Raw genomic sequence first — 11,836 nt, forward strand, 5'->3', positions numbered from 1 at the left:
AAAAAAAAAAAATGAATAAACAAAGCCAGCCTCGGCAAAAGCAAGGCACTGAGCAACTCAGTGAGACCCCATCTCCAAATAAAATACAAAATAGGGCTGGGGATGTTGCTCAGTGGTGAGTGCTCCTAAGTCCAGTCCCTAGTACCCCCCTCAAAAAAAACCCTCTTGCTAAATTGTTTAGTGCCTCCCTAAGTTGCTGAGGCTAGCCTCAAACTTGCGATCTTCCTGCCTCAGTCTCCCACGTAGCTGGGATTATAGGTGTGCGCCTCCATATCTGGCCTGAATATGTTTTTAGAATTACAGCTCATAGCCAGGCACACGCCTGTAATCCCAGCAACTTGGGAGGCTGAGACAGGAGAATTACAAGTTCATAAGCAATTTAAACAAGATCCTGCCCCCAAATAAAAAAGGCTGGGGATGTGGCTCAGTGGTTAAGCACCCCTGGATTCAATCCCCCGTACCAAAAATGAATAAATTAGAGCTCATTTTATCACCTATAAAATAGACAGGTTGAAATATAATTTGGTGGTGGTGCACACCTGTGATCCCAGTGACTTGGGAGGCTGAGGCAGGAAGATTGCAAGTTCCAGGCCAGCCTCAGCAATTTAGTGAAGCCCTAAGCAACTTAGCAAAATTCTTTCTCAAAATAAGATATAAAAAGGGCCGGATGTCATTCAGCTGTCAGCCCCATCCCCACCCAGAGACCCCTCCCCATCCCCCATTTAATCTCCAGTACCAAAAAAAAAAACCCCCAAAAAATGTAATTTGGTCACTAGATGCTCTTTGAGCCTCCTGCTAAGAAGCCCCTTGGGTTAGTTAGTGCTTGGGTCCACAGAACCATTTACCCACAGACCTGTTTGGGATTTTTTTTTGTTTTTTGTTTTGTTTGGTTTGGTAGCAGGGATGGAACCCTTGGATATTCAACCACTGAACGACATCCCCAGCCCTTTTTTGTATTTTATTTAGAGACCGAGTCTCTCTGAGTTGCTTAGGGCTTCGCTAAATTGCTGAGGCTGGCTTTGGACTTTCGATCCTCCTGCCTCAGCCTCCCGAGACCTAACTATTGATTCAGGTTTGCTTCTGCTGACAGCAGTCATGTCATGTCAGAGCTGAGGCTTCAGCAATCACTCCTCTGCCAATTCACTTTTCCTGGAAGATAGTCTAAACTTGGATTTCACAAGTACCCATGAATTGTTTGCTCTTGTGCTTCCCAGCAGAGACTGCTCTGGATTTTTGTAGAAAAAGGGTTGAGTCATAATCACTCTCTATATTGCTGATCACGTACTCCATTTGTATCTATTATAAGCGGACTCTTGCATATGTGCAGCTTTTTATGTGTAATCAGACAACATAAACCCAGCTCTGCTATTGACAGCTGGGACCCTGGGACAATTATTATCTGTCTGAACTTCATTTTCCTTATTTATAAACTAGAAATAGTAAACCCAGTGTAGCAGTGCACGCCTGTAATCCCAGGTCCTCAGGAGGCTGAGACAGGAGGTTGGCAAATTCGAGGCCAGACTGGGCAATTTAGCGAGATCCTGTTCAGAATAAATAAAAAAATAAAAAAGGCTGGGGATGTAGCTCAGTGGTCGAGTGCCCCTGGGTTCAGTCCCCAGTAAGTGCCGGTGCAGTGGGGGTGACAGATAATAACAAGTGTTGGAGAGGATATGGAGAAACTAGAACTCTCATCTGCTGCTGGTAGGAGTGAATATGAAATGACATAGTCATTTTGAAAAACAGTCTGGCAGTTCCTCAAACTGATTAAACATAGAGTTACTGTATGATCCAGCAATTCCACTCTAAGGTATGTATCCGAGAGAAATGAAAACATACGTCCACACAAAAACTCATACATGATGTCTTCAGCAGCATCATTCACAACAGTCAAAAGATAGAAAACCAAATGTCCATCAGCGTGAGTGGATAAATAAAAACGGGGTATATCCATACAAGGAGATATTATTTGGCCAAGACATTTGGCTATGAGTGAACCTTGAAAACATTATTATCAATGAAGGAAGTCACCTCAAAAATGTATCATGTATATGACTCCATTCATATGAAAGTCCAGAGTAGGAGAATCGTGGGGGCAAAAGGTAGACCAGTGGTCCCGGGGCTAAAGGGAGAGTTAGTGATGGCTGAAAGTTAGAGGGTTGATTTTCAAGGTAACGGAAATATTCTAGAATTGGTAATGGTTATACTTTCCTATGAGTACACTAGAAACTCAGATGTATGCTTTAAATAAGTGAATTATATATTAAACTTGTATATTATGTGAAATATTTCTCAATAAAACAGTTTAAAAAGAGTAAATAGGGGACAGAGGTTGTAGCTCAGTGGTGGAGCCCTTGCTTAGCATTTGAGGCACTGGGTCCAATCCTTAGCACCACATAAAAAAACATAAAAACAAAATCTATGAATCAGTCTCCCACTGAAAAGGCAAACCCAGAAAGTTCTGAAATGGCTTAGAGGCACCAGCCCAGCCTCTGGCTTCAGAACCGGCTGTCGACAGAGGGTCAGGACGGCAGGGCTCAGGCCAGAGTCCCACGGGGGCACAGGGAAGGCATGGACAGTGCTTCCTGCAGGGCCTGGAACCCAGTCTGTGCAGGGCGGAGGGTGTTGCTGAAGGGCAGTCCGGAAGGCAGGATCCCCATCACCTGTGGAGGGACTCTGAGGCCTTGGGGCATACACAGGGTTGAGGAGGGGAAAGGGCAGCACTCAGGAAGGGCAGTGAGTCTGGCTGGTCTTTCTGGCCGTGCACCAGGGGTGTGCTTTCCCTCAACGCATTCAACCTGCTGTCTCCACCGCCAGACTCCTCCCGGCTGTGCCCTGGGGTCCTGCCAGCCCTCGGCTCAGGCCCTCTGGTCATGAGATAACTCTGTGTGCCGGCCAGAGAGAAGCAGGAAGCCATCCTGGCAGCAAGGCCCTCAACAAATGTCTGCTTTATTAGAAACCCACGTGCACACCCCCACGAAGCCCGGGGTGCCTGGCTCCCAGGCCCTTCCCCACCCCACACAAGGAGCAGCGAGGACAGCCCACAGGACGCCTGGCCCACAGGACGCCTGGCCCCCAGGGGCACTGCTTGCCTCTGGCACTAGCTGGGAACCTGGGGCCTGTCTGGGTCCTCATGCTGACCAGGGCCCAGGCATAGCTGGCCCACAGATGGTCGCCTGGAGGTCCTGGCTCAGGAGGAGGAGACCGGGTAGCCACGGTGGTTGTGCCAGGCCTCGCCGACAGTCAGCGTCAGGGACAGGCTGGGCTGTGCTCCACCGCCTCCTCCAGGCAGGGCCGCAGGGGTCGGGCTTTGAAGAAGTCTGAGACATACTGGACCGGACCGCCAAGAACAGTATACAGTACGTCCCGAAGGAGGAGTGACCAGAATAGGAAGAGAGCCTGGCCTCGGTGACGTGGGCAGGGCTCCCTGCACACCCTCTCCAGCAGTTGACCCGGCTCCAGTCTGGGTCGCAGACGGCTAAGAAGTTGGGGCACAGACGACCGATCATGTACTTGGCCAGGTCTGTCAAGGACTGGCTCACGGCCGCCCCAAACAAGAAGGTGCCCAGCACCTTGTAGAGGGCAGCCACATAGTTGTTGAAGTCAGAACGGGAACAGAGGCGATCAGTGTACACCAGGTAGGCTTCCCCAGCTGAGACGGGGATGACAGTGGCTGTGATGGTGGCCCCGGCCATAAGCCCATGGGTGATGGTGTCCGGGCAGTAGGGGTAGTAGGTACACCTCGCTTGTATGGGGTGTTCACCAGGGTCAGGATGGCGAAGGGCAGAGAGGCTCCACTCCATGTGGCCCCCGTCCGGGCCGTGCCCGCGACGTCCCAGGGCCACAGGGTCACCCCCAGCCCTTTTTTATTTTTTATTTTGAGACAGGGTTTCCCTGACTTGCTTAGGGCCTCACTAAGTTGCTGAGGCTGGCCTTGAACTTGCAATCCTCCTGCCTCAGCCTCCTGGGGCCACTGGGATTACACACAGGTGCCACCACCGTGTGGATTTATGATTATTTTGAGACGGGGACTCATTAAGCTTTGGAGGCTGGCCTTGAGCTTGCCATCCGCCTGCCTCAGGACACACACACACACACACACACACAGTCCCCACAGATGGGATGCAAGCCGGGGACACCATGCCTGGCTACACTGTCAGCTTTAAAGGGTGGAATTTCTCCTCTACAGTGAGCCTGTTGCTAAAGCTCTCCAGACAGAAGGCCCTGGAGCGCCTGTGGAGGACGGGGCTTTCCCTTTAGGACATCCGAGCCCCAGCACCAGTCAGAGGTGGAGGGAAGCCCCTCCTGCCCTGCTTTGCCGCAGCCACGCACTCTGCTCCCTCCCGATGCTTCTGTCCTTCTGCTCTGGGCACTGCACACTCCAGATCTACCCCCCACCAGCCTGCCCCCTGTACACCAGCTGCCTGCCATGGCTCCCCTGTGCCCGGAAGTGTTGCTTCCCCCTGGTCTCACAACTGCAGACCACCATGGAAAAAAAAAGTGGCAATTTTTGTAACCTAGAATTTCTATTTATACCCAACCAAAATATAAATCAATGTGAGGATAGAATAAGAGAATAAGGCCTCTCTTCTCCTTCCTCCTCCTCCTCCTCCTCCTCCTCCTCCTCCTCCTCTTCTTCTTCTTCTGGGGGGGGGCAGGGCGTTCTACCACTGAGCGACACCCCCATTCCTTTGTATTTGTTATTTTGAGTCAGGGTCTCAGTAGGTTGCTGAAAATCTCCCTAAACTGACGAGACTAGCCTTGAACTTGTGATCCTCTTTCCTCGGTTTGTGGAATCACTGGGATTATACATGTGCAACAGCATGCCTGATTTCCAACCTAAAATTCTATACCCAGCCAAAATATGAATCAAGCACAAGGGTAGAATAAGACATTTTAAATAAAACTCTGAGGCCAATCGTGGTGGCACACACCTATAATCCCAGCAGCTCAGGAGGCTGAGGCAGAGGATCGAGAGTTCAAAGCCAGCCTCAGCAACTTAGCGAGACCCTGTCTCTAAACAAAATATTTTAGAAAGGGCTAGGGATGTGGCTCAGTGGTTAAGCACCTCCAGGTTCAATGCCCCATACCAAAAAAAAAATAAAATAAAATAATAAACCTCTGAGAGTTTGACACTCCATACAAAGTTTAGGTCAATAACAGAACAGGCCTTAGGATTTGCAGGAGGGCAAAGAGGCTCACAGGGTCACCTGAGCTAGAGGAGCTGGCCCGTGCAGTCGGGAAGAGCAGGCCTGGGCCACACGTGCACATGTCTGTGGCTGCACACACCCTCCGTGGAATACCAATCATTTCCTCATTGCTCTCAAACCCAGGCTTCTTCTCTAGACAGGCTTAGCTGTGGTTATGAGCTGCCAGGCTCCCAGGGACTTTCCAGGGCCTTCCCTTCCCCTCTGCACTCCCACATCCTCTGCCCTCAGGTTCCCAAGCTAAACAATCAGGATGGACCAGGCCACCTCTAGGTACCACGCCCATCCTCTCCTGGGAGCTGCAAGACTCACCAGGGGTGAACGGGAGGGGAGGGGAGTAGCGGGGAGGAAATCTAGATGAGTTGAACAACCTGAGAAATGAATGAACTGGAAATTAGCACTATTGTTGTCTTTGAGTCATAGAAAGGGCAGTGTGACCCCGAAGCCATTGAGATGGAGTGGGCCCAGTGTGGTGGCAACTCAGGAGGCTGGGACAGTAAGATCACAAGTGCATGGCCAGGCTCAGCAATTTACCAAGAACCCGTCTCAAAATAAAAAATGAAAAGGTCTGGGATGTTGGGTGCCGGGGAGCACTTGCCTGTAATCCCAGTGCTCGGGAGGCTAAGGCAGGAGGATTGCAAGTTCAAAGCCAGCCTCAGCAACTTAGTGAGGCTCTGAGCAACTCAGGGAGTCCCTATCTCCAAATAACATATGGGGGTATGGCTCAGTGATTAAGTGCCCCTGTGGGTTCAATTCCCCAGTACCAAAGAGACAGAGATTTTCTCTCTTAAAATCCTCTTGAGGCTCTGACTTATATTCAAGATGAAGCTGAAATTGCCTTGGCAAAGAAAAGGAATTCTCTAGAAATCACCCCTGCCTTCTGTCCTGACCCTCTCTGATTGCCATCTAGTTACAACCAGAGCAATGTTTTTGCAAACGTTGTCCAGATGTGGGCAGGTGGGCCTCCTTCTCCGGGCCCCATGCTCACGGGCCTCCGAGTTGCTCAGACATGCGTACACACACTTACTTAGTGTACACACCTCCTCTGCTACTTGACATCAGTTGGTTTTTGCTGGAACAGAACAATACCTTTCCTAAACCACTGCTCATCTGCTCCCAGGAACGGTGGTCCCTGTGGCTAATCGTTGACACACACTGCCCCGTCTGCACTGGGCAGCCACAGGAGTTGAAGGGCTCTATTTCAGCCCCAGATCCAGGGATGAACCCAGTTACAACTGAGTCAGACCACAGACGCCCTCTACCCCCACATCCTGCCCCGTTCACACAAACACACAGCACCTCCCTGGTCAAAGTACTTGGCTCCAAAAGGGCACGGGGTTGGCTCTGAGTCCAGACCAGGTGGATGGCACAGAGGATACCTCCTCTCTTTGGTTCCGGATGGTGCTGACCACAGGTGTGATACGTGGGAATGATAGAGCCACTTTGCTACTCGGAAAGGAACCAGCTTTGGAAACTGCCGCCACAATTGCTAAAAACACAACTGGAGGTGGCTGAGCTGAAGTCCACCACCTGCCATTTGGAGTTTTCAGATACTCTAACTTGAGGGTCAGAAAAACAGAGCCCTTGGACCGCATCTGGCCCACTTCTTCCTTTAGTACTTCGTAGATGGTCCATCTCATGACGGTGAACAAAGCAAACACAAGTAGTACATACTACCTGATTCAGTGTACATTGAGTATGGAAATGATCCGTGGTGTTAGGGGTCAGATTAGAGGTTACCTTTGAGGAGAGGGAAGACACTGTCTGGGACAGTGTACAGCTATGTCTCATGTGGAGGGTACATGGGCAGTTCACACCTTAGAGATATTTCTAGGTATTTGATGATTTTGAAGTATTTTTTTAAAATGGTATTTTTCCTCTTTATGTACTTCTTTATTGTGGGGGGATACTCAGTTTTGGTACTGAGGATTCAACCCAGGGGCAGTTAACCACAGAGCCACATCCCCAGCCCTTTTAATTTTTATTTAGAGACAGGGTCTTGCTGAGTTGCTTAGGGCCTCACTAAGTTGCTGACGCTGGCTTTGAACTTGGGATCCTCCTGCCTCAGCCTCTCAAGCCGCTGGGATGACAGGCGTGTGCCACCGCGCCCAGCTTCTTTATATACTTTTAATTTTGTGCATATGTGCATGTGTGTGGTCCTGAAGGTCCACCTGGGTGATCCAGCTGGCAATAACGGGGACTGTCACGGTTAAGAACCACGCTGCGGCTGCAGGCGCCTCCTTGCAGGCTCTCCTCTTCCTTTCTCTCTGGAGCCCTGCTTGGCCTTGACCACTGCTCTGGTCAGTCGCTGGAGATGTTCAGTCACTCGTGTGGTGGCCCCTCTACTGCATGTCTCATCCTAGTCTTTGCTGCCCACACCCTCTAGTTCCCTCTAGGCCCCTGTTCTGTGACTTCAGTAGATAAAATATAATATAGAAGACAGTGATTCTAGGAGGAAAGAAAACAGTCACATGAACAAAGAGTAAGGGACAATGGGGTCAGAGTTCGTGATCACGTGATCAGCTCCAGATGCAGGTGACGCTCACTGCTCCTCCATCTGTAACAAGAAAGAAATGTAGAAAAGAAAAGGGAAAAAAGCCATCAGGCCTGCCCTAGTACCTGGGCCTCTTACACTCCAGAGAGCCTATAATTAATGATATCGATAGCTACTTCAGAGTCAATTTCTTCTGTTGTACAACAGACTTTCTTATTTATGAATATGTGCTCTACCTTTGGTTCCCTTGGCCACTGGCCCAGTGAAGGCCGAGAGCCATAATTTGGGACAGGAAATTTTAGACTGTGTCAATCACTGAGCCACGTCCCCATTTTGCATTTTATTTAGAGACAGGGTCTCACTGAGTTGCCTAGGCCTTGCTAAACTGCTGAGGCTGGCTTTGAACCCATGACCTTCCTGCCTCAGCCTCCTGAGCTGCTGGGATTATAGGCGTTCACCACCGTTCCAGGGAAGGTGTGGTCTTTGAACTATTGCCAGTCAATAAAATGCTTCTTGCTTGACTGCAATGAGCTAAGTATAGAAATTGAAAGCAAGCATTTAGAAACTTGTATCACCATTTGACTTTTTTTGTCTGTTTGTTTCGGTACTGATGATTGAACCCAGAGGCGCTTTACCACTGAGCTACATCCTCAGCCCTTTTTTTTATTTTGAGATTGGGTCTCACTACGTTGCTGAGGCTGGCCTCAAACTTGTGATCCTCCTGCCTCCGCTGCCCCAGATGCTGGAATTACAGACATGAGTCACCAAACCCAACTAAATTAAATGTTTTTAAAGAAGAGGAAGACATGGCTCCCTCAAGCTCTTCAATTCAAGTCTTAGCCTGGGCCGAAGCAACACAGTGAAACTCCATCTTAAAAAAAATTTTTTTTTTTTAACTTTGCTGCAATATCCAAGCTCCTAATCGTTTCCCAGGAATGCACTGTAATTGTATTCTTATTTCACAAAAGTGTCAGTCCATCACAGATTAGATACTTTTTTCCTTTTTTTTTTTTTTTTTTTTTGAACTAGGGGTTGAACCCAAACCGAGTTTTGTGTGGGCCAGGCTAGTGCTCTGTCACTGAGCTACAGCCATGGCCTGGAAACTTTAAAAGCTGATACTTGTCTAAAATAGTGTTCTTCTAGATGCTGATATTTTCTGCCCAAATAACCCAGAGTCCACTTCCAGGGTCTGTTTAGCCTTCTGCTCTTGGTACCCTCCTTTGCTAGTGTGCCCATCTGGCCCACGAGGCCACCAGGAGCAGCTGTTTGCAGAGGGGTGGGGGTGGAGCTAGGACTTGTGAGTGGGGGGATCCACTTAGGTGCTCCAGGATCCCTCAGTGCAGAATGGGCCCAGGGGATGGAAAGAGACAGGGGGAGGCAGGCAGAGGGCTGGGAGGGCAAAGGTAACCAGAACTGAATTTAAACCTGGCCTTCCAAGTTGTTATGAAGATCAATCTTTCAAGGTAGGAGGATGGAACATAACAGACTGTGAGCCTGATTTCATAACTCCTCCACACCTAGACGTGGGGTTTGTGGGCCTCTGTTTGTTCCTTTCCCTGAGGCCCAGGAGCATTCCAGGAAGGCCTGCCTATAAGCAGGACAGATGAGGAGCCTGTGAAATGGCAGGCACTTGTAAAAGCACCTGAGCATTTTATTGCATAGCTTTCAACAGATTCTCAGAGAAAAACCTGAGCCAAAGTTACTATTACTGGCCAGGATATTGTCGAAAATCTAACAGGGCACCGGGCTAGTTGCAAAGACAGGGTGAGAGGCCATCTCTTCTTCCCCTTCTTGGTGTGACGGTAGAGCTAGAGAACAGCCATCATTTGGAACCACCGAGGAGGCCTCCGATGTGTTTCCAATATCCTGGTATTCTTTCCAACTGCACAAAACAGTTTGTAAGAGTCCTCCCTTCTCCAGTGGAGAACCAGCCCCCAGGCCCAAGTTCAAATGGTTTCCCTCCAACCACAGAAGCTCTGCAGATTCTTTGGAGGGTCCTCTGGGCCTGGGCAGCCACCTGACTTCCTCTGGGCATTGGGCATCCCAATGCAACCACCTGGGCTCCTGAAGCCCTGCAAATCTTGGCACCAGGAACCTCATGCAAAACGGTCAAGCACAGCCCCAAAGCAGTTTTCCTAGTGCAGAAAGCCATTGACCCAGAGCCAGAGCACAGCAGCAACTGAGGACCGGGAGGAGGGGCACCCTGGACTACAGCTGCCTGTCCCAGAGCTGTGAGCAGGGAGAAGAGTGGCTCATGAAGAGGAAATAGGGCATGGTTCTCCCTCCTCACCTCCCACAGGCTATTTATTTATTTGGTACTAAGGACTGAACCCAGGAGTGCTTTACCACTGAGCCACATTCCCAGCCCTTTTTATGCTTCGAGACAGGGCCTCGTTAACTTGCTGAAGTTGACTTTGAATTCAAGATCCTCTTGCCTCACTGGGGATTACAGGCATGCACCAATACACCCAGCTAGGCTTTTTATTTTTTAATTTTATATTTTTTTGTGGTACTGGGGATTGAACCCAGATGCGCTTAACCACTGAGCTACATTCCCAGCCCTTCAAAATTTTACTTTGAGACAGAGACTAAGTTGCCCAGGCTGACCTCAAATTTGAGATCCTCCTGCCTCAGCCTCTCAGGTAGCCAGGATTATAAATGTGTGCCACCAAGCCCAGCTGTGTCTCTTTTTTCATATTCCACAGCTCGAACCAAAGGATCTGAATGATCAAACACTGAACTGTGAAATTTCAGAGGTGGAGCTCCTCCCTTCCACGGTGGGTGCCCAAGGGTGCTCCTTCACACCAACAGAGAAGGCCCTGGGACCTTGGTGGTACCAGGGACCAGAATAAGATCCAAGGTGCCCAAGGCTGCAGTGACTTAGTGACGTAAGGAAGGGATCAGGAGGTCAGGGAATGTCTACAGCACAGAAGGGACAAAGTGGGGAACCTAAATGCTCAGTAGAGGTATGTTTGTACAAAAAGGGAAGAAAACAGGCCCCGAGATGGCAGGGAGAGTGGACATACGTTGGCCTTGCCCCTCAGGTATCTGTACAGGATTGGGTTTGCTGAGGAGCAGGGTGGATATTCTCTCAGCAGCTGAAGAGTCTTCATCTGTCCTCTGAAACTGCTCCGTAGGTCAGCAGTGAGAGGCAGGAAGTTCAAGGGCGTGGGGGCCTCATGGGAAAGAGAGGCATCAGCCTCTGCTTGCAGTGAAAGCTAGGACACCCAAGTTGGCAGCCTAGCCCATCTCAAGGGATTAAGGCCTGCTTCTGCACCCCAGAGAGGGAGGGACCGTGGCCACATGCCACTCTGCTACCTGAGGCTCAGAGTTCCAGACAGACCCGAGAAGGGTTGGGCAGGCCCTCCCCACACGGAGGCCGGAGCAGGCTGTGTTCCCGGGCAGGCAGGCAGCAGTGGTACTTTCTGGCCCTAGACTTCTTCTCCTTGAGGAGGAAACTGATCTTATCTTCACGGCTCCCTCTGAGCTTAGCACCTGCTTAGAACTCTTGCTTCTGAGAAGGAAAGAAAGATTTCCCTATGACAGAATAGATGGTTAGGGTGGAGGGGAAAACAAGCCTGGGGACAGCCATCGCAGGAAGTTTGCTCTGCCTGGTCCCCACACCCAGGCCCTAGCTCTCCTGGAACCAGGAGCCTCCCCCACACAGTTTCCTGAAGGAAAGTTCACCTTATGCGCTAGGACCTCCGGCAGAGTCTATATAATAGTTAGATTCCTTTTTAAATATTTATTTATGTATTTCTTGTGGTAGTAGGGATTGAACCCAGGGGTGCTTTATCAATGAGCTATATCCCCAACCCTTTTACTTTCTGAGACAGGGGCTCATTAAGTTGCCCAGGCTGGCCTAGAATTTGAAGTCCTCCTAGCTCAGACTCTCATACAGCTGGAATTACAGGCACATACCACTGTGCCTGCTAGGTTCCTTGATAGTCCCTTAAAAAGCCAGGAACCTCTGAAGCTATGAGGTTGATGTCATTAGAAAAGACATGAGGAACCAGGCTTGGTGGCACATGCCTTTATATCAATGGCTTGGGAGGCTGAAGCAGGAGGATCACAAGTTCAAAACCGGCCTCAGCAACTTAGTGAGACCCTGCCTCAAAAAAAAAAAAAAAAAAAAAAA

At 49.8% G+C, this 11,836-nt stretch overlaps 1 pseudogene; it reads right to left on the minus strand.

The window, feature by feature from the left end:
• Positions 1–3,047: 3,047 nt before the first annotated feature.
• LOC107156633 lies at positions 3,048–3,831 on the minus strand (annotated as a pseudogene).
• Positions 3,832–11,836: the final 8,005 nt, after the last annotated feature.

Source organism: Marmota marmota, unplaced genomic scaffold, assembly GCF_001458135.2.
Source record: "Marmota marmota marmota unplaced genomic scaffold, marMar, whole genome shotgun sequence".
Taxonomy (NCBI): domain Eukaryota; kingdom Metazoa; phylum Chordata; class Mammalia; order Rodentia; family Sciuridae; genus Marmota; species Marmota marmota.